This window comes from Myotis daubentonii, chromosome X (genome assembly GCF_963259705.1).
Source record: "Myotis daubentonii chromosome X, mMyoDau2.1, whole genome shotgun sequence".
Taxonomy (NCBI): Eukaryota; Metazoa; Chordata; class Mammalia; order Chiroptera; family Vespertilionidae; genus Myotis; species Myotis daubentonii.
In genome coordinates, this window is record NC_081861.1 from 111,074,741 (window position 1) to 111,099,125 (window position 24,385).

The 24,385-nt window shown below is 40.3% G+C and overlaps 1 pseudogene; it reads left to right on the forward strand.

The window, feature by feature from the left end:
* Positions 1-17,236: 17,236 nt before the first annotated feature.
* Positions 17,237-19,243, forward strand: LOC132224135 (selenide, water dikinase 2-like; annotated as a pseudogene).
* Positions 19,244-24,385: the final 5,142 nt, after the last annotated feature.

Here is a 24,385-nt window from a genome sequence, read left to right on the forward strand (position 1 = left end):
CTCTTGTCCATTTAATCATAGGGATGGATATCATTTTTTGGAAATCTCTTCAATTGGGGTAAGCCAAAATTGGTAGACTTGCTGTGGGACTTGCGCAGTGGGAGCCTGTGGGCCTCCCATTAAAGTTATCAATATGTCTCAATGCAAGCTACAATAAGATATGGCACATGATTTCATGTCTTCAAAGCTGGTGGTGTGATTCCTACTATCTCGCCTTTTAAGAACCCTATGTGGCCGAAACCGGTTTGGCTCAGTGGATAGAGCGTCAGCCTGCGGACTGAAAGGTCCCAGGTTCGATTCCGGTCAAGGGCATGTACCTGGGTTGTGGGCACATCCCCAGTAGGAGCTGTGCAGGAGGCAGCTGATCGATGTTTCTCTCTCATTGATGTTTCTAACTCTCTATCTCTCTCCCTTCCTCTCTGTAAAAGATCAATAAAATATATTTAAAAAAAAGAACCCTATGTGGCTAGAACTAAAGGCAGACAAGAGTAACACCTAACTAGATTATTGCCATTTCAGTGCAATTCTGTCCATCAAGGCACTGTTTCCTAATATTATTAAGGTTATTAATGACATTCAGGCTACACCAGGTGATTTCTTTGGAGGGTAGAGGAGAAGAAGAATTTGTCATTGGAGTGGAAGAACTGGGTGGGCAATGTGAAGGGGACAAAGAAGAATAACCCTACACTATCAGTGCAATGGAGTAACTGGACAGAGTATGAACAGAGCAAGGAGAATGAATGACCATCCATTAATCCATCCTGGAAGTGAATGTGAAGAATGAGGATACCTGTTCCATGGGTGCAGTGGAGTAACAAAGAAGGGTATATGTATGAACAGTGTAAGAAGGAAGAGTCATGTGCTATCAGTGCCTTGAGATATCTCAGCAGAAAACGTAGGAAAAGAAATAGAGCTTGTACAATCAGTGTACTGGTGTAATTGACTGGAGCATGTGAATGCAGCAAAGAAAGGAGCTCTGCTCAACATGTACAAGTCCTGTAATGGAGGCAAAGAGGAGCAGCCCTGGCATTTGATCTGTGTAAGAGTATCCTTGCCCCATCAGTAAGGTCATTTAACTATAGAGGTGATTTGAATGGTGTAGAAAGACGGATGCCACACCATAAGAACAGTGGTTTCCTTGGTCAGGGAAATGAATAGTGCAAAAAAAGGGGGGGAGGATTTTACAGTATTACCTTATATCTACATTATCAATGGTGTTAAATGAAAAGGTAATATCAATGGTACAGGGAAAAACAATCTGGTATTATCAGTGTAGTGCTGAAAGTTTTCAGGGGATGTGAAAGAGGCAACCTGGAGGATCCTTTCCCCATAAGTACTATGGTAAAACTGGGCATGGTATGTGAACAAAGAAATGAAGAGGAGGACCACACATCAGCACAGTGGTTACCTGGGAAGGGTGGAAAACGGAACGAACAGGAGTCATGCACCATCAGTGCAGTGGTGGCACAACAATAGGAAAGGGCCAATAAACCATAAGAGCAGGAGCAGTCCCACTCCATCAGTTTCGTTGTAAGGGTTGTAAAAGGAGCAAAGACAAACCCTTCCCCATGGTAAATGAAGGATTCCCACCCCATGAGTGCAGTGGAATAACTAGACAGCGGATACAAACTAGACAAATAATGGGACCCTCAAAACAGTACATTGGTATAACTGAACACAGAATATAAATAGGACAATTAAAAGCAGCCTCAAGCCACACATGCAGTACTGGAACTGGAATGGAATATGAGCTGCATGTGGTAGGAGCAGCCTGCATCATCTCTTATGGTTGTGTATGTAGAGGGGGAATGTAGAAAAGGCACAGAGGATAAAAATGCATCATCAGTGCTGTGTGTACCTGGGAATGGAGTGTGAATGGGACCAAGGGTAAGACCTTTGTATCACCACTGCAGTGGCGCAAATGGAAAGTTGATCAGAACACAGTGAAGAAGAACCTCCCCAAACCATGATTATAGTCGTGTAAGTGGACAGGGAGTGTGAATGGGGCAAAGAGAAAGAACTCTGTTTCAACATCTTGATGGTGTAACTGGATGGGGGAATTCATCAAAGCCAAGAGGATTATTCCAACACCATCAGTTCACCTGTCATTGAGACATATATTTGAATGGGACAAAGAGCAGGAGACCTTCTTTAACACTGGAGTAGCATGACTGGATAGTGATATGGACTCCCAAACATTAATGTAGTAGTGTTTTGGGCTGAAGGAGTAAACAGGGCAAAGAGGAGGGGCCCTGCTCTATCATTGGAGTGGTGCCTGGACAGGGAACATGAACAGGGCAATCGGGAGTATGCTAATGCCAACAGTGGAAGTGGTATTGATGGGCAGGCTATGTGAATGGGGCAAAGACAGGTTGAATAACTGTACAAGAGAATGTGAATAGAGCAAATACAGAGAGCTCCAAAGCTTTCATATTGTGGTGTAATTGGAAAGAATGACTTATGGATACACAGAGGAGCCCTGCAACTTATTTAACTGTACAAGGGATGCAAACAGTGCAAAGAAGATGCAGTAAGTGAAGTGGAATAACTGGACAGTGTATGTGAATGGAGAAATTACCAGGAGCCCCACTACGGTTGTGTAGTGGAATAACTGTGTAGTGTATGTCAATGAGGCAATCAGGAGGAGTCCAGGACATCAGTGCAATGGAGTAACTACAGAGAGTATGTGAATGGCACACATACTTTCATAGTTGGGTGGGGCCCTGGCCATCACTAGTGGAGTAACTGGGTAGGTGAGGTGAGTGGGTCAGTTAGAAGAAACCCTGTCACCTTAGAGCCCTGGAGTAACTGGAAATGTATGTAAACAGGGCAATTTGGAGGAGCCCCACCATGTTCGTGAATGGAATAACCTGACTGGATAGGAAAACAAGCAGCTGGGAGGAACCCCGCACAGTCAGTACAGTCGAGTAATTGCACAGGGGATGTGAACAGGGCATTTACTAAAAGCTCCACTATATGGGCGCACTGGAGTCACTGGGAAGACACCTCCTTATGCCTGCTCTGACTGGCTCAGCATTCCTGCCTCTCTATACAATTGGGGGAAGGCAGGGATGGCTTTGATGCAGGAAACGCAACCTCTGCTGCCCCAAGTGAGTAGGAATTATAGGGCTGCTCTGCAGTATCCCAGGAGAATTACAAGTTTGCCTTCAAGATTGTGATTTACAGTCACAGTGTCCTAAAACATTCCATCTGCAATAGACTGATCTGCTTTCCAGAGCTTGAGGCGACCTTCCAGACGCTACAGAACTAGTTAGCGGAAAACCAATTCTCCTGCCATCCTGCTCAGAGCCTATCATGCATCTCGTCACTGAACACTCTCAAAGCAGAGATCCTAAATCTTCAGACATTGTAATTGTCCAAGATATATACCTTGATAGAAGTATGCATAATGGCCACACTTTGGAATATTGTGTAACTAATGTGGAGACCAGTCATTGACCCAAATCCAGTCTAGGTCAGAGTGACTACTATCTGGTAGCCTTGACAAATTGAGTTTCAGCAGAAAAGAGAAGGAATCACAAAGCAACCCTTGCCACAATTGGCACCTTATTGACGTTTCTGCAGCCATGGCCAGGGAATCAATGGGCTGTGAACACTGAATTATCCTCTTACTATGAAAGTGATCCTCGCAGGCTGAGCTGCAAGATGCCAGCAGAATGACTTGCAGGAGCATACACCACTCCTGGCTGCCTCTCCTTCTGCTCTGGGAATGCAGAGGCTGCCTAGAGTTCAAGGCTGTGGACCTGACATTCTAAAGAAGTCCCATGTTCACCATGGAGCCATCTAGTTAGCTAGCTGTCTCTCTCCCTATATGGCTGTGCTACGTTCAATGTGCCAAAGTTAAAACAAATCAAAAAGACAAGCCAAATCAATTGTAATGGGTAGATACTCTAGACTTTTTGACAATATTTAACAAGTAGGGATGCTGTGCTTGAAGAAGAAAGGAGAGGAAATAAGTTTGGGAGATGGAGTGGGGAGATCAGTTTGAGGAGTGTCAGCAGGGTTCAGCAAGGCCACCCTGAGCAGGTGTGCAGTTCAAGCACTGCACAGTGCCCAGTCACTGGGCTGGTGACAAACCAGTCATATCCTCTCCAATGTGCAAACCTCCCATGCTGTGTCTGCCAGAGGGAGCACTTCTTTCTGAGTCCTATTCTCACCGGGGGAATAATTTTCATGGAGTGGGGCAGGAGCTTTTCCAGTTCATTCTCATAGAGACCTTTTCACTCTGAGGAGCTGCCTTTTTTTTTATCACCCCAGAGGAAAACATTTTATGTATTAACAGTCTGCCTACTGGGAACCCACCCTTCTCACAGCGAGGCCAGCAGTCCATTCACCCAGGCTGAGAGCCAAGAAAGCTTTCCCTTAATACAGACAACGATGCTCTGAGCTGCTGGTGACCTGTGGTACCAAGGGCAAATTCCTGATGCAGAACAGCTAGGTCACATGGTCATGAACCTCACTAGGTAATAAACTGAGGTTGTTCTAAGTTACCTCAGTGTTCTGAAGCCCTCCACTATCCCGGACCACCCTCACCCCTTCCCCAGGGTCCAGTGACTCTAGGGTCACTGCCTCACATAGCTGGGGCCCTAATGCACCTTGTCCAACCCTACTGCCTGTTAGGCACTTGCACCATGTTTGTTGCTGAATATTTAATAGCATCCTTGATGAAAGACTCAGCAACCTCCTTCAATTTCTGTGAACCATGAGTCCCTATCCCTGTCTCCTAGGACAGTGGTCGTCAAACTGCGGCTCACGAGCCACATGTGGCTCTTCGGCTCTTTGAGTGTGGCTCTTCCACAAAATACCACGTGCGGGTGCGCACATACAGTGCGATTGAGACTTCGTGGCCCATGCACAGAAGTCGGTATTTTGTGGAAGAGCCACACTCAAGGGGCCAAAGAGCCACGTGTGGCTTGCGAGCCACAGTTTGCCGACCACTGTCCTAGGATATTTTGTTAACTGGATGACATTAGTTCAGTCCAGTATTGGAATCTATAACTATTTGAATGTTAATGATCACCATCTCTCAAAATTCCTAAGCCACTGCATCCCTGAGAGGTGGCCATAGAAGTTGTCTAGAAGAGACACAGCGGAGCTTACCAACAACCGTTGCTGAAGGAATTAGCCCTTCCCTGAAAGACTGTGCTATCTGTCAGGAGCTATGGAAAAAATAAAAAGTCCCAATGGAAACAAAGATATTTAAGGTTGTACTGAGAAGACATTGTTACACTTTTCAGAAGGATGCTACCAGCTCTCTTTTCCCTGGCTGAGGTATCACTGTCTTGCTCAGCCTCACTGGGGGGTTCCCTCTGTTCCCCGAGGACCTGAACCCTGCACACCGCTGCTGATCACAGGCCATTCTTGGATGATGCTATGGTCTGGATATGCCTCTCCAAAATTCATATACTGAAAACCTAATGCCCAAGGTGATAGGATTAGAAGATAAGACCTTTAGGAGGTGATTAGGTCATGAGGGCAGAGCCCTTAAGAGTGAGATTAGTGGTCTTATAAAATAAGTGCCAGAAAGATCCCTTGCCCTTTGTGCCATGTGAGGACATAGGGGAAAGGTGCCATCTATGAAGCAGGAAGCCCTTACCCAACACCAACTATTCTAGCACTATAATCCTGGACTTCCCAGCCTCCAGAATTGTGAGAATACATTACTATTTTTTAATTTTAATTTTTAATTATTTATTTTTTTATTGATTAAGGTATTATATATGTGTCCTTATCACCCCATTGCCCCCTGCTCGTGCCCTCACCCCTCTAGTGTCTGTATCCATTTGTTAGGCTTATGTGCATGCATACAAGTCCTTTGGTTGATCTCTCTTCCTTCCCCTCACTCTCCTTTGCCTTCCCTCTGAGGTTTGACGGTCTGATCGATGATTCTCTGTTTCTAGATCTGTTTTTGTTCATCAGTTTCTGTTGTTCAATATATTCTACAAATGAGTGAGATCAAGTGATATTTATCTTTCTCTGACTGACTTATTTCGCTTAGCATAATGTTCTCCAGGTCCATCCATGCTGTTGCAAATGGTAGGAGTTCCTTCCTTTTTACAGCAGCATAGTATTCTTTTGTGTCTATGTACCACAGCTTTTTAATCCACTCATCTGCTGATGGGCATTTTGGCTGTTTCCAAATCTTCGCTATTGTAAATTGTGCTGCTCTGAACATAGGGGTGCATATATCCTTTCTGATTGGTGTTTCTAGTTTCTTGGGTCAAATGGAAGTTATATTTTTAGTTTTTTGAGGAAACTCCATACTATTCTCCACAGTGGCTGCACCAGTCTCCATTCCCACCAGCAGTTCATGAGGGTTCCTTTTTCTCCGCATCCTTGACAGCACTTGTCGTTTGTTGATTTATTGATGATAGCCATTCTGACAGGTGTGAGATGGTACCTCATTGTGGTTTTGATTTGCATCTCTCAGGTGATTAGTGACTTTGAGCATGTTTTCATATGTCTCTTGGCCTTCCTTATGTCTTCTTTCGAAAAGTATCTAGGTTCATTGCCCATTTTTTGATTGAGTTGTTTATCTTCCTTTTTAAAAGTTGTATGAGTTCCCCGTAAATGTTGGAGATCAAACCCTTATCAGAGATAACATTGGCAAATATGTTCTCCCATGCAGTGGGGTTTCTTGTTGTTTTGTTGATGGTTTTTTTGTTTTGTTTTGTTTTGCTTTGCAGAAGCTTTTTATTTTGATGTGGTCATTACTATTTTTATAAGTTACCCAGTCCATAACATTATGTTATAGCAGCCCAAATGGAATAAGACAGATGGGCTCTTTGGTTTTACAATAATTTGCTATAATTCAGGTACATTAGAAATTTGGTGTGTTTCCTCACCCAGCTACTGGCTTCTGAGCACTACCTTTGTCTCTTGTTACTACACAATTCTTTGTAAATCATACCTAATGTTATGTCCTGAGCATGCGTTCTTATTTTCCACAAGATTAGACCCAAGAGCTGAAGACCCATTCCATAATGCCTTTTATATCCAAGGACCACCTGGGGTAGAAAGACAAGGAAGATAAATTTTCTTCTCTGGCTACAGAAGCTTAGCCACAGAGACAAAGGCTGGCGTGGCCATTTCTCTGCCCACGGGCTGTCTTCATCCAGGTTTCCCAGCCCTGGACCACCTTTCAATGTTGTTTTACTGACAACTGCCATTGATCCACGCTCTCCCAGACCCTCTGAAATAATGGCCACTAACCTGTGGACTTCTGTTAAAACCTGTTCTTGCTGCTGCAGCCAACTCTGATGGTGTCCCCTGGTGACTTCCAACTGCACTGCAAGCTTCCAGCCAGGGGATCCAAGTTCTGGGAAGCAGCCCTCAACCAATGACTGATGGGAGTTGTAGTCTAAACCACCTGCCTCAGTACCATTCTTCAGGCCTGCAAATCTTCAGGAACTTAAACAAAATTCAGACCAAGCAACACTACATCATTAGTAAGAAGTTTATCTTCACACCTCTCTATGTTTCATAATGGCACCCCTTTATTCCTTTCAGTAATTTATGTTACTTCTTCCCTCACACTCTTGCACTGGAATTCAGTTCCATTATATGTCCAATTACAGATACAAACAGTCCATACTACAGAAAAATTTTCAGAGGACTTTGGACTTTATACAAGGAACTATCAAAGATCAGTTGACTGTATTTGTTAGGGTCTATTTCTGGGCACTCTATTCTGTTTCCTTGATCTATTTGTCTATTCTGTTGCCAATACCACATTGTCTTGATTATTGTAGCTTTATAGTAAGTCTTGAACTCAGATAGTGTGAGTTAATTGACTTTGTTCTTCTCCTTCAATATTCTGGGTCTTTTTCTTATTTATCTACCTATATGTATTAGTTTGACAATATCCACCAAATAACTTGCTTGATCTTGATTGCATTGCATTGAACCTATACATCAAGTTGGGAAGAACTGACATCTTGAACCTTCTTATCCATAAACATGAAATATCTCTCCATTTATTTAGTTGTTTGATTTCATGTATCAGAGTTACATAGTTTTCTGAATATAGGTATTATATATATTATTATTTTTATGCCTAAGTATTTTAATTTAAGGATGTTAATATAGTGGGGGTTTTTTTGTGTTGTTTTTTTTTATCCTCACCCAAGTATATATTTCCCATTGATTTTCAGAGAAAGTGAAAAGGAGAAATGAAGAGAGAGAAAGAGAGAGGGAGAAAGAGAGAGAAACATCAATGTGAAAAGCACATATCAATTGGTTGTCTCCCCCACATACAACCTGGAGCCAGGGATCAAACTGCAAGGTACATGCCCTTGTCCAGAATCAACATACATCCTTTTGGTGTGCAGGCTGATACTCTAACCCAGCGGTTCTCAACCTGTGGGTCGCGACCCCTTTGGGGGTTGAATGACCCTTTCACAGGGGTTGCATAAGACCATCGGAAAACATATATAATTACATATTGTTGTGATGAATCACTATGCTTTAATTATGTTCAATTTGTAACAATGAAAATACATCCTGCATATCAGATATTTACATTACAATTCATAACAGTAGCGAAATTACAGTTATGAAGTAGCAACGAAAATAATTTTATGGTTGGGGTCACCACAACATGAGGAACTGTATTAAAGGGCCATGGCATTAGGAAGGTTGAGAACCACTGCTAAGAGTCTAATCACTTAGCAAAACTGGCCAAGGCAGTAATATAGTGATTTTAAATTCAAATTCTATTTCATTGCAGTTATATAGGAACACAGTTGACTTTGCATACAGTTATTCACCACATAATGTTCTGGTCAATGATGGACTACATATATGATGGTAGTATCATCTATATACATCCCTCCGAAGGTCCGACTGACTGACCGGCTGGTACATATAATGTGCACTTAACAGGATCTGCAGAAGGAGAGGTTGTTCTGATTCCAAGAATTGATTTGTCCCCATCTGACACTGGCATCCCATTTAAATTAATTTGAAGACAGTTTCTTGTGATGCCAGCATTTGCGATGACTATTAATAAATCACAAGGACAAACTCTAGACAGAGTAGGAATATTCCTACCTGAACCTGTTTTCGCACATGGTCAGTTATATGTTGTTTTCTCTCGAGTTCAAAGAGCGTGTGATGTTAAACTTAAATTTGTAAATACTTCATCACAAGAGAAATTAGTCAAGCACTCTGAAAGTGTTTTCACTTTTAATGTGGCATACAGGGAGATATTAGAATAAGTTTAATCAATTTATCAGTCATTGTTTTTATCAATGTTGTTTTTATATCAAGTTTTTGTATCATATTTTTGTTTTTTATATCATATTTTTGTTGTTTTTATATCATGTCTTTGTTGTTATATCATTTTGTTGTTGTTCATTTATTAATCAATTTATATGTTATTTTCATATACTTTTCTCTAATTTTCTTTCATCTCTGACACTTCTATTATAGAGAAAGGGTGAATAATGATATTAAAATATTTCTTCTAATTAATTTCCTTTCAACATGCATGAATCCATGCACCGGGCCACTAGTAAGATTATAATAGAGTTAGTTTCTTGTCCTATTTATTTAAAAAATGACATTGGGATTTTGATGGGGATTGCATTAAATCTGTATATTTGCTTTGGGTAATATGGCCATTTTAGCTATGTTGAATTTTCCAATACATGACCATGGGAAATTTTTTCCACTTTGTCTTTTTCAATCTCTTTTAGTAATGATTTGTAATTTTCAGTATATAAGTCTCTTACATCTTTGTTAAGTTTATTCCTCAGTATTTTAGTCTTTTGGTTGCTATTGCAAAAGGAATTTTTTCCCCCCAAAATGTTGTTAGTATACAGGGAGGCAATGGATTTTTGCACGTTGATTTTATATCCTGAAACTTTACTGTATTTGTTTATACAGTAAAATTATACAGTAAAATTTACTGTAATAGTTTTTTGGTAGAGTCTTTAGGATTTTCTATATACAGAATCATGTCATCCGCAAAAAGTGATATTTTACTTCTTCCTTCCCTATTTGGATTCCTTTTATTTATTTCTCTTGCCAAATGGCTCTGGCTAGAACTTCCAGCACTATGTTGAATAAGAGGGTTGAGAGTGGACATCCTTGTCATCTTCCTGATCCTAGAGGAAAAGCTTTCAGTTTTTCATCATTAAGTATGATATTAGCTGAGAATTTATCATATATGGCCTTTATTATGCTGAGGTACATTCCTTCTATTCCTATTTTATTGACTATTTTAATCATTAATGGATGTTGTAGCTTATTGAATTCTTTTATATGTAGCTGTTGATAAAATTATATGATTTTTTATCCTTTCTTTTGTTAATGTGAGATATTACTTTGATTGATTTGCATATGTTGAAGCATCCTCGTGTCCCAGAAATGAACCCAACTTGACCATGATGTTATTTTTTTGATACTGCTGTATTTGATTTATTAGTATTTTGTTTAGGATTTTTTCATCTGTATTCATTAGAGATATTGGTAAGTAGTTTTCTTTTTTGTGTTATCTTTGCCAAGTTTTGGTATCAGGGTTATGTTGGCCCTGGCCCGTAGAATGTGGTGGGAAGTATTGCCTCATCTTCAATTTTTTGGAAAACCTTGAGTAGGATAGGTTTTAAATCTTCTTTGAACATTTGGTAGAATTCACTGGTATAAACATCTGGTCCTGGACTTCAGTTTGGGGGATGATTTTGATGGTTGTTTTAATTTCTTCACTGCTAATCAGTCTATTTTGATTTTCCAATTCTTCATGATTTAGTCTAGGAAGGTTATATATTTCTAGAAACTTATCCATTTCTTCTAGGTTTTTGAATTTGGTGGCATATAGTCTTTCATAATAGTCTAGTGTGATCCTTTGTATATCTGATGTCTGTGGTGACTTCTCTCTCATTTCTGATTTTGTTTATATGGGTCTTTTCCCTTTTTTCTTTAGTGAGTGTAGCCAGGGGTTTGACAATTGTATCAATTTTTTCAAATAACCAGTTCTTTGTTTTATTAATGTTTTCTATAGTCATTTTTTTCTTGATTTCATTTAATTCTGCTCTAATTTTTATTATTTCCTTCTTCTGCTGACTTTGGGTTGCTTTTGTTCTTATTTTTCTAGTACTTTAAGATGTGATGTTAGGTTGTTTATTTAGGATTTCTCTTGTTTCTTGAGATAGGCCTGTAAAGGTATAAACTTCCCTTTTGCTGCATCCCAGAAGTTTTGATATGTTGTACTGTCACTTTAATTGGGTTCTCTCTATATTTTTTTATCTTATCTCTTATTTTTTCTTTGACCCAATCATTTTTAGTAGTATATTATTTAATCTCCACATATTTTTGGGTTCCTTTACTTATTTTTTGCAGTTGATTTCTAATTTAAGACATCATGGTCAGAGAATATGCTTGATATAATTTCAATATTCTTGAACTTGTTGATGCTAGTTTTGTGACCCAACATATGATCTATTCTTGAGGATGTTCCATGTGTGCTGGAGAAGAATGTGTAATCCGATGTTCTGGGGTGAAAGGTTCTGTAAATGTCAATTATGTCCATTTGGTCTAGTGTTTCATTTTAGGCCAATATTTCTTTTTTAAAAAATATATTTTTATTGATTTAAGAGAGGAAGGGAGAGGGAGAGAGAGATAGAAACATCAACGACGAGAGAGAATCATTGATCGGCTGCCTCCTGCATGCCCCCTACTGGGGATCAAGCCCACAACCTGGGCATGTGCCCTTGACCGGAACTGAACTAGAACCCTTTAGTCACAGGCTGACGTTCTATCCACTGAGCCAAACCTACTAGGCTAGGCCGATATTTCTTTATTGATTTTCTGTTTGGCTTATCTGTCTAGAGCTGTCAATGGAGTATTACAGTCCCAACTATGATTGTGTTCCTTTAGATCTGTGAGTAGTTGTTTTATATATTTTTGTGCTCCATGGTTGGGTGCATATATATTAAGAAGTGTCATGTTTTCTTTATGTAGTGTTCCCTTTATCATTATAAGCATTCATCTTTGTCTCTTGTTATCTTTAAATCTATTTTGTCATATATAAGTATGGCTACACCTACTTTTCTGTGGATGTTATTTGCTTGGAGAATCATTTTTCACCCTTTTACTTTGAATCTACATTTGTCTTTGCAGCTTACGTCTCTTGTAGGCAGCATATGGTTGAGTTTTGTTTTTTGATTCACTCTGTCACTCTGTGCCTGTTTATTGGTGAATTCAGATCACTTACATTTAGGGTAATTATTGATGTATAAGGATTTCCTATAGCCATTTTATCTTTTGTGTTTTGGTAGCTCTGTGCCTCCATTGTTTCTTTTCCTTTATGTTTCTGCAAATTGTTTTTATTTGGTGGTATTCCATACATCTTTACGCTATTTCTCCCTTTTTTAAGGTACATGTCCTGGTTTGAGGATTTTTGTGTGTGGTTACAATTAGGATTATAAGAAATGAAGTTGCATATATATGGTAGGTTTTTTTTCCTTTTGAGTGCAACTGATCTTCAACTTCCTTTGCCAGTTCAGGCCTTTTCCCCTTCCTCTTATATGGTTTCATAGTTACAAATTATCCCTGTTTATGCTGTAAGTCTTTTGGTGATCTTACTTGTAATGTTGTGACCTTATGTTCTTCGTTTCAGATGGAAGAACTCCCTTGAGTATTTCCTGCAATGGAGGTTTTCTGGTGATAAAATCCCTCAGCTTTTGTATGTCTGGGAATGTCTTTATTTCTCCCTCATATTTAAAAGATCATTTTGCTGGATATATTATTTGTGGCTGGTAATTTTTCTCAGATGTTTGAATATTTGGTTACGTTCTCTTCTGGCTTGTAGATTTTCTGATGAGCAGTTGGATGAAATTCTGATAGATTTTTCTTTGTATGTCACTTCCTTCTTTTCCTTGGCTACATTGAGAATTTTTTCTTTGACATTAATTTTTGACAGTTTCAATGCTAAGTGCCTTGGAGAGGGCCTCTTTGGATTGAGGTAGCTAGGTGTTCTGTTTGCTTCTTGGATTTGAGAATCTAGTTCTTTCCATAGATTTGGGAAGTTCTCACCCACTATTTGTTTGAATAGACTCTACGTTCCATGCTCCCTCTCTTTCTCCTCTTCAATGCCTATAATTCTAATATTGCTTTTTCTGATGGAGTCAGGTCTTATAGAGCTCTTTCATTTTTCTTTAGTCTCAAGTCTCACTCTACTCTTCTTTCCTCTGTGTCATTTATTGATTCCTATCTCTTTGATATCACTAGTTCTTACCTGTAACTAGTTGGTTCTGTTTTCTATGCTCAGTAATTTACTTTTAATATTCTTAATTGAATGCTTCATTTTCAGGGTTTCTGATTGGTTCTTTTTTAGTTTCAATTTTCCTGGTAAAACACTCATTTTTGTTCATTGATTTGTTTTCTGAGTGCACTGAATTGCCTGTCAGCTTTTTCTCCCATCTTGTTTAGTATTTTCAAAACTGCAATTTAAAATCTCTGTCATTTATATGACACATTTCCATGTGTTCCAGCCTGCTTTCTGGGGATTTTTTATTTTCTTCCTGGTGATCATTGTTACATTTTCTGTCCGTTGTTTTTGCATTTATCTCTGAAGAGGTCTTTCTACTATTTTCAAGTAGATGGTGCTGAATAGCAAGATTTTTTTACCTCTGTGATATCCCAGTCTTGAACCTCTGCATCTTCCATAAGACAATATAGCCGTGCTGCTTGGGGGTGGGGTTTGTTTTGCCCTCACCATAATGGTGACCCCTGACCTCCTTGGTGTCCAGTCCTAAGCACCCCTCCTGGGGATCAGTTACAGGGGGAAACAGCAATTCTACTGCAACAGCTCTTGGTTTACAGATTATATGCTCCTAGACCCAAGCAGTGGCAAGACTCTGTGGTTCCATTTCATTGTTTGAAACATCACTGCAGGCTTGACAGTGGGGAGCCACAAGGCAGAAAGAACCCTGTGCTCTGTCAGGCATCTGCTTACTCAGACACTGTTCACACTCTTGTCACTAGCCACTTGTCCTGCTGGGCTGCCCGCACCCTCCCCCCTCCCTCCACACAAACACACACACAGCTCTCTGTTCCTTCTGGACAAAGGAAGTGCCTGCTACCGCCAGCTCTCTCCTCTCTCCTAGCTGAGCCACTAAACTGCCAACTCCCAGCTGAGCTGCCAACTCCCAGCTGAGCTGCCATCTCTGGGCTACAGAGCTATGTCTGTAGGCTCTCTGAACTTTCCTCCTGTCTCTTTTCCCCATTTATTCATGGATGCCCTCCTTTAGGTGTTAAAAAATCCTGCTCATTACAGACACACGCCTGAGAGAACCATGCACTGAAACACCTAAGGCATGTGTCTGTGTTGAGCAGGATTTCTTTGTTGAATTATAGATGATTAACTTGTTGAAATGTCAGGGGGATAGCAAAAGATGCGTCCTTGCAGCACCATTCCTCTGATGTCACCTAATCTTGGTTGTCTTATACAGTAGCATGCTGTACAGCCAGCTCTCTCTTTCTACTACTTTCTTGTAGCCTAGGAGCAATAGGCTATATCATAGTGATTTTCAAACTTTTTCATCTCATGGCACACATAAACTAATTACTAATTATAAGATGGCTGTTGTATTGGCTGTTATCAATTTTTTTTTATTTGACAATCTAGGGGAAAAGAATTCAGTGCCCTGACTATATGGTCATATATTGCATGTTTTAAAAGTTGTTGCAGCACCGTGGTTGAAAATCCCTGCTATATTATATAACCTGGGTGTGTAGAAGGCTATGCCATCTAGATTTGTCTAATTATACTCTATGATGTTCACACAATGAAATGGCTTAACAGAACATTTATCAGAAAGTATTCTCATTGTTAAGTGGCTCATAGCTATTTTAACATTGTCCCCTGCAACCTTGATATAATTGTTTCCATTCCATGCCTTAATGCAGTAGGTAGGACTCCCAGCACAATGTTGAAAAGCAGTGATGAGAGGAATTTTTGCTTTGTTCCTGATCTTAGTGGGAAAGTTTTGAGTTTTTCACCAAAAGTATGATGTTAGCTGTAGGTGGTTCTTTATTTTGGCATATTCATAATAAAGTTGCAGAAATTTCCTTCTATTCCTTATTTATTGAGAGTTTTATCATGAACGGATGTTGGATTTTGTTACATGCTTTTTCTGCATCTATTGGACATGAGCATATTATTTTTCTTCTTTAACCTGTTGATGTGATGGATTACATTAATTGATTTTCTAATGGTGGATCAGCCTTGCTTTTCTGTGATAAATCTCATTTGATTGTGATACATAGCTCTAGTTGTATATTGTTGGATTCAGTTTGCTATTATGTTGAGGAATTTTTGTATTTACTTTCATGAGAGATATTGGTCTATAGTACTTACTCCTTGTAGCATTTGGTCTGGTTTTAGTATTAAGGTGATGCTTCACTATGAAATAATTCATGAAGTATTTCTTCTGCTTCTTTCTTCTGAAAGAGATTATAGAGAATTGGTATAATTTCTTCTGTAAGTGTTTGGTAGAATTCACCAATGAACTCATGTGGGTCTAGCACTTTCTGTTTTGAAAGGGTATTAAAATATTGATTCAGGCCTTTCTTTAATTGATAAAAGGTCTATTCAGATGGTCTTTTTCTTTTTGGTGAATTTTTGCAGATTGTGTCTTTCAAAGAATTGGTCTCTTTCACCTAGGTTATCAAATTTGTGGACATAGAGTTGTTTATAATATTCCTTATTATCCTTTAAATGTACATGAGATCAACAGTGATGACTCTTCTTTTATTTCTGATATTAATAATTCATGTACTCTATTTTTTAAGTTAGCTTGGCTACAGGCTTATCTATTTATGGATCATTTCCATGAACTAGCTTTTGGTTTGATTATCTCTATTGATTTTATATTTTTAATTGCATTGATTTCTGCTCTAATTTTTAAATTTTATTATCTCTTTTCTTTTGCCTAATTGAGATATAGTTTTCTCTTCTTTTTCTAGTTTTCTGAGGTGGAAACTTAGATTACTGAGCTTTCTATTCCTATTTTCTAGTATATGTATTCAATCTCATACATTTTTCCCTAAGCACTGTTATTGCTGAGTCCTACACATATGGAAAAGTTGCTCTTTCATTTGCATCTAGTCTAAAATATTTTCTAATTTCTTCTTTGACTCACGTGTTACTTAGAAGTGCGTTGTGTCCATATATTTCAGATATCTAGCTATCTTTCTCTTGTTGATTCTAGTTTAATTTCACATTAGTCTGAGAGCAGATATTATATAATTCGTATTCTTTTTAAAAAATATATATTTTATTGATTTTTTACAGAGAGGAAGGGAGAGGGATAGACAGTTAGAAACATCGATGAGAGAGAAACATCGACCAGATGCCTCCTGCACACCCCCCAGTGGGGATGTGCCCGCAACCAAGGTACATGCCCTTGACCGGAATCAAACCTGGGACTCTTGAGTCCACAGGCTGACGCTCTATCCACTGAGCCAAACCGGTTAGGGATAATTCGTATTCTTTTAAATTTGTTAAGGTGTGTTTTATGGCCAAGAATGTGGTTTATCTTGAAGAATGTACCCTGTGAACTTGGGAAGAATTTTAGATGAAATAGTCTATAGATGTTCATCCTATCCATTTAATTGATGGTGTTAGTGAGTTTAACTATGTCCTTACTGTTTTTCTGTTTGGTGGAGAGGTGTTGAATTTTCTAATTATAATTATAGCTTCATGTATTTCTCCTTGCAGTTCTATCATTTTTTCCTTCATGTATTCTGATGCTCTGTTGTCAGGGCTTACACATTCAGAATTGTTATGTCTTCTTGGAGAATAGACCCCTTTATTATTATCAGTGCCCCTCTTTATTTGTGATAACTCATTGTGGTCTGATGTCTGCCCTTCCTGAAATGAATATAGTTATTCCCACTTTGTTTTTATTAGTATTATCTATCTGTCTATCTATCTAATAATCTCCATCCATTTATTTTTGTCATGGCTTTATTAAGATATATTAAACAAATACAGATATAAAAATTGTATATATTTAAGGTCTATAGAGTGATGTCAACAAATTGATGGGAGAGGAGGTGCTCTGCTCATATTCTCGCATAGCAATAATAATTTGGCGAGTTCCCGGCGCGAGTCTGGCTAGTTGCCGTGTTGGTCCAGGTTCACTGGAGAAGGAACGGAGAAGGAACTAAAGGGGACCCTCCTCCCCTCCCACCCGGCCAGGCAGGCGTGATGGCAGACCTGGCAGCGATGGGTGCCAGTGGGGAGGCGGCGGCGGCAGGTTCGGCGGGTCTGGCGGGCATGTCTCTGGGTCACGGCTTCTCTAGCTACCAGTCCTTCGAGCAGCAGGCGCTGGGGCTGAGCCAGAGCTGGCGGCTGACAGGCTTCTCCGGCCTGAAGGGCTGAGACTGCAAGGTCTCCCAGGAGACCCTGTTCAAACTCCTGGCGAGACTGACGCGGCCCGACGAGTGGCCCCCGCCGGGCCGGGGCCTGGTCGGAGGCCAAGAGGTGGCCCAGGAAGCCGGCCTGCAGGTCCTGGTGGAACCCAGCCCCAGCTTCCCAGCCCTGGGCATTGGGATGGACTCCTGCGTCATCCCCCTGACGCACGGAGGCCTGTCGCTGGTGCAGACCACAGACTTCTTCTACCCCTTGGTGGACGACCCCTACATGATGGGGCGCATCGCCTGCACTAACGTGCTGAGCGACCTCTATGCCATGGGCATTACTGAATGCGACAACATGCTAATGCTCCTCAGCGTCAGCCAGAGCATGACCGAGGAGGAATGAGAGAAGATCACCCCGCTTCTGGTCAGAGGCTTTTGGGATGCTGCTGAGGAAGGCGGGACTGCAGTGAGTGGCGGACAGACTGTGGTAAACCCTTGGGTTATCGTGGGTGGGGTTGCCAAGGGTGATGTGTCAGCCCAGTGAGTTCATCATGCCCGACAGTGCCGTGGTCGGGGAGTGCTGGTGTTAACCAAACCCTTAGGAACCCAGGTGGCTGTCAATGCCCACCAGTGCCTGGATAACCCTGAAAAGTGGAAATGATAAAGATGGTGGTCTCCAGAGAAGAGGTAGAGCTGGCCTATCAGGAAGCCATGTTTAATATGGCTACCCTGAACAGAACTGCTGCTGGGTTGATGCACACATTTAATGCCCAATGCAGCCACAGATATCACAGGCTTTGGCATTCTGGGGCACGCTCAGAATCTTGCCAAACAACAAAGAAATGAGGTGTCCTTTGTCATCCATAATCTGCCCATCATTGCCAAGATGGCCGCCATCAACAAGGCCAGTGGGCGCTTTGGGCTCCTTCAAGGAGCCTCAGCAGAAACTTCTGGGGGGTTGCTGATCTGTTTGCCAAGGGAACAGGCTGCTCACTTTTGCTCTGAGATAAAATCTTCCAAGTATGAAGAGGGTCACCAAGCCTGGATTGTTGGCATTGTGGAAAAGGGGAACCAGACGGCCCGCATCATTGACAAGCCTCGAGTTATTGAGGTCCTGCCTCGTGGGACCACTGTTACCGCTCTGGCTCCAGACCATTCCAATGCCTCCTCTGAACCTAGCTCTTGAGAGGGAAAAGAAGTTGTTTGGACCTTAGAGCCTGTGTACACAATCATGGATGGTTCTGAAGAGTTGACTTGAAGAACAGATTTCCAAAGAAGGCTGCCTGCATAGTAGTTCCACAGTTGCCCTTTCTAGGTGATTTGAGTCAACCCATCAGAAGCTGCACATCCAAGGCCAGAAGTATCATTTTGGACTTTGGGGAGGGTGTTTTTATTTGGCTTGGAAGAGTAGCACAAAAACCTGTATCCTCTTTCCAAGAGCAAAGTGAGGAAATGTTCATCTGTGAGAATTGGGGGGAAATACATATACATATGCAACTAAATTTGGACCAAAGCAGTTGATATAAATTGTTAAGAAAGATCTTATAATGCAATGACAGGTTCTTTACTAGACTTTTCTGAAATACTGTCCCTTTCCTTCTCTGGACAAGAATTGAGCAGCTTGTCCAATGCCTGGGAAAGGAAGACCTGCAGCCATCTGACCTGGTCTCTGTTAATGATGCCCCTTCCTCTAAACCCCTTTGAGGTCTGGGAGAGGCAGAGAAGCCCCAGAGCCCAGGCTCAGTGGTCATTAAGATGTTAAATTTTGTGCTGAAAATTCCTGATGATTTAATCAGTGAAGTGATTTCTAGTGAATTAAATAAAAAGCATTTTGTTGAAAAGTCACACAAAAAAATGCTCTAACCGGTTTTGCTCAGTGGATAGAGCGTCGTCCTGTGGACTGAAAGTTCCCAGGTTCGATTCCAGTCAAGGGCATGTACCTTGGTTGTGGGCACATCCCCAGTAGGAGGTGTGCAGGAGGCAGCTGATTGATGTTTCTCTCTCATCGATGTTTCTAACTCTCTATCTCTCTCCCTTACTCTCTGTAAAAAATCAATAAAATATATATTTTAAAAAATGATTTGGCAAATGTCCATGAACAAAAGTGACTCCTGGAGAGTTTTGGGATCCAAGTAGTAATTTGTGGAACCCAAGATCAAGGAAGATCATTTTGAGAAGGTAGGCCCATATACAGGTAGCAGGCTCGCTAACTGTGGTCCTGGTTACAGACCTGGAAATAGCCTTCTCACCCTGTGGACTTTGCTATAGTTCTCTTGGCCTTTGTTCTGCCTCCAGCACAATCTACCAAGGGACCTTGGAGGAATCATGCCTGCTCATAACTCAAGTAATGGGCCCATAGACCTTGGTACTGACTGTAGACTTTGAAGTAGCATGTGACCCACCAAAATGCCTCATCAACTGTAGTAAGGGAGCAGTCCTACTTGCATAGCCACATGGTAAGAAACATGCCCTACTGTGCTCCTGAACGTGTGCCCACTGACTTTGTCTTATTGCAGAGTCCTAAAAAGCCTTGTAACTTGGATCCAATCTCTTCCAGTCATGCTCTGGGAGCACTCCTGCCCAACTAGGGACCTGGTGGGAGACTTGCCTGTCAGTGCCCCTGGAAGCAAACTCACTGACCTCAGTCCAATTGGGGAGCCTGAAGTGGCCTTGTGACTCAGCTTCAGCACTATTCAGCTGTGGAACATAGCAGGTTTTCTCATAATCAACATTTAGAACAAAAACAAGAATGGTAGTAAATAATGCTTTTCTTGTTTATTTAAGAGGTGAATTAATCTTTGTAATAAGATAATCAGGCCCTTTGGAAAGATAAAGCCACAATAAACTGTGCATTAAACAATCCACTTCCAAGACAGTATTATAATAAAGATATATTTATATCTTTTAGAGAAAATGTACAATCTTTAAGTAATAAACTAAATTTTATTTTTTTTTTTTTTTTAAAATTAATAAAATATTTTTATTTATTTATTTTTTTTATTGCTTAAAGTATTACAAAGGGTATTACATATGTATAAACTAAATTTTAAAAATTGTGTTAAATTATGTGAGCTTGTTAAAAAAAAAAAAAAAAAGTGCAGCCCAAACTGCTGTTCAAACGACCCAACATCTAGTCTCTCACATTCTGAACCTCCAGCTCACCTGTGATTTATGTATCTTTTCTCCAATTAAACACTCCCCCCCAAAAAACTACAAATAAAAAGCTGTCAAGATAGCTATTCCTGTAGCATGACAGTGGAATTTGATCTTCTCTATTTGAAGTGTGTGCACTTTCAGCTATGTGAGCTATTTGAGGAAAAGCATTTTTAAACTAGAGCAGGTTTAAAACAACCTTGCCTAGTACAATCCATTAGAGCTGAATTACACAGGCCTTCAGTCATCTGACAACTGAGTTCTGTGTGAGGAAATGGTCAATATAAAAAGAAGAGTGGCAGGAAATGTTTTACAGTGTGTTTTTGGAGAAGAAATGTGATTAGTGTGAATCTGTGGAAGGCTTTCTCTGACAAAGTGCAAATTACATCAAATTGGGGTAAATAAACTGCATAATATACAATGACAAAGGAAAGTAAATGGAAAATTATAGCATTGGTGTTTAACTGTATCCCAACGCTATAATTTTCTTTCCTTTTTTTTCTACTTTAATACAAAATCCTCTGGAAAATAAACTAAAGGGAATTTTAGTTTTCCAACAAGAACACTTTTCTTCCCTAAGTTCTCTGTAAACCTAATAGAATAAAGCACACATTAGTATCGCTCTATCCTCTCTGAATGATGTTTTATTTTAATCTTTTCTACTTTTATAAAACTTGGTATGATATTTGCCATCAATGTGCTATCCATACAGGGAATAATGCAGAGGTAGATGGGCACTTAGGCTGTATCCAAATCTTAGCTATGGTAAATTGTGCTGCTATGAACATAGGGATGTATATATCCTTTCTGATTGGTGTTTCTGGTTTCTTGGGATATATTCCTAGAAGGGGGATCACTGGGTCAAATGGGAGTTCAATTTTTAACTTTTTGAGGAAACTCCATACCGTCTTTCATAGTGGCTGCACCACTCTGCATTCCCACCAGCAGTGCAGGAGGATTCCTTTTTCCCCACATCCTCTCCAGCATTTGTACTTAGTTGATTTGTTGATGATAGCCATTCTGACAGGTGTGAGGTGGTACCTCATTGTTGTTCAGATGAATGGATTAGAAAACTGTGGTACATCTACACAATGGAATACTATGCTGCTGTGAAAAAGAAGAAATTCTTACCATTTGCAGCAGCATGAATGGAACTGGAGAGCATTATGCTAAGTGAAATAAGCCAGTCAATGAAAGAAAAATACCACATGATGTCACTCATTTATGGATAATAAAGACCATTATAACCCGATGAACAAAAATAGATACAGAGGCAGAGCAGCATCGAACAGACTATCAAACTACAGCAGTAAGGCCGGGGAGGGTTGGGAGGAGGGTAAGAGATCAACCGAAGGACTTGTATGCATGCATATAAGCATAACCAATGGACAGAAGACACTGGGGTGTAAGGGAGGCTGGGGGAAGGTCAAGGGGGGAAAAGGAGACATATGTACTACTCTTTGTAATACTTTAAGCAATAAAACAAAATAAAAAAATAATAATGCAGAGGTAGTAGGCAAAAATGCCTATTTCCCAGTCTTTTCCTAAAGGGGTTTATCTGCATATAGGGAATAGTTGTAATCTTCCTCAGAGAATGCTGAAACTGGTGGACACCTCCCCTGCGTTCTCCCTTCAGCCTATGCTAAATCATCAGTACCACCATAGAACGTGCTTATACACATATCTGCACCCCAGCTTTTGCATCTGCTGCACAAGGGATGAGTCCCTGAATTACCTTGCATTTAAGAGTCTTACAGAACTGTAGCAAATAAAGCAGCAGTTCTTAATGGGTATAGGAGCATTCTTCCTTGGCTGCAAACCTAGGCAAAGCACATAAGGAGAAGGTAAAGATGCTTATATTACAGTTTATCCCTGAAAGAGGCTTAACTACATGCCTTCCAGTTGCTACCTGAGGGTCTAGTTTCTAATCAGCCTGCATCTAAGTGCTGAGTATGGTTCGCCCACCTGGGACACTAACAGGCTGGGGAAAACCAAAACTATAAGGAGCTTGGACAATCTCAAAGGTTTGAGAGTCAATATATCAATGAGAACCACAGAAATGCAAAGGATCATAAAAATATACTATGAATGACTTTATTCCAACAAACTGGACAACCTGGATGAAATAGACATATTCCTAGAAAAATACAATCTTCTAAAACTCATTCAAGAAAAACGGGAAAACCTGAATAGGCTAATAACTACTGATGAGATTGAAGCAGTAATAAGAAAAACTTTCAGCCCCCACAAAAAAAAAATCCCTGGTCCAGATGGTTTCACAGGAGAGTTTTACCAAGCATTAAAAGAACTAACACCTATCCTCCTCAAACTATTCCAAAAATTTCAAGAGGAAGGAATACTTCCAAGTTTTTGTTTGTTTGTTTGTTTTTTTAACGAGGCCAGTATTACCCTAATCCCAAAACCAGATAAAGACATTACAAAGAAAGAGAATTACAGGCCAATATCCCCGGTGAACATAGATGCTAAACTCCTCATCAAAATATTAGCAAATCAGATCCAGCAATACATTAAAAATCCATACCCCATGACAAAGTGGGATTTATTCTGGGGATGCAAGGCTGGTGCTATATTCGCAAATCAATAAATGTGATACATCACATAAACAAATTGAAAGACAAAAATCACATGATCATATCAATAAATGCAGAAAAAGCATTCGACAAAATCCAACACCCATTTTTGATAAAAACTCTCAGCAATGTGGGAATATAGGGATCATACCTCAACATAACAAAGACCATATATGAGAAACCTACAGCCAACATCACACTCAATGGGCAAAAACTAAAACCATTTCCTCTAAGAACAGGAAAAAGACAGGGATGTCTGCTTTCACCACTCTTATTCAACATAGTACAGGAAGTCCTAGTCATGGTGATCAGACAAGAAGAAATAAAAGGCATCCAAATTGTAAAGGAGGTTGTAAAACAGTCATTATTCATAGATGACATGATATTGTACATAGAAAATCCTAAAAACTCCACCAAAATACTACTAGATTTAAAAAATGAATTAAGCAACATAGCAGAATGCAAAATTAACACCCAGAAATCAATGACATTTTTATACACCGATAATGAACTGTCAGAAAGAAAAACTAAAAACACTATCCTGTTTACCATTGCAACAACAACAACAAAAATTAAGATACTTAGGAATAAACTTAACCAAGGAGGTAAAAGTCCTGTACTCAGAAAACTACAAGATGTTCAAAAAAGAGATAGAGGAAGATATAAACAAGTGGAAGAATATACTCTTCATGGATTGGTAGAATCAACATCATGAAAATTTCCATACTGCCCAAAGCAATCGATAGATTCAATGCAATCCCTATTAAAATACCAATGGCATATTTCACAGATCTAGAACAAACACTCCAAAAATTTGCATGGAACAAGAAAAGACCTCAAAATTGGCTGTGATCCTTTGATCAGACTTGTGTTGGATGTGGTGCCAGTAGCTTGAAGGAAGGGGATCCAGGCCCTTCCTCTCCTTCTAATGCCTCAACTCTACCTGGTTTGCTGGAACCTCTTCTCTCTCACCTGCAAGGGCACAGATTTCCTGCCTCGGGCTGTTCCCCCTTGCCTTAGGTTGCTGCAGGTTTAGTCAGAAGCAGCTGTTTTGCTGGAGGGCAAGAGGGGCTTCCCCTACATTCCAGGTGGGCAGGGCTGATCCTCTTTCCTGGACCTACTGTCTAGCCCCCATCTGCTCACCAGCACCAGTTCTCCAAGAAATAGAGGGGCCCCCAGGTTCAATGTTGGGTGTGACCTTCAGACCCCTCTGGTGTAGGCTGGCCCTGAGCTCCACTGGGTGGCCCTTCATG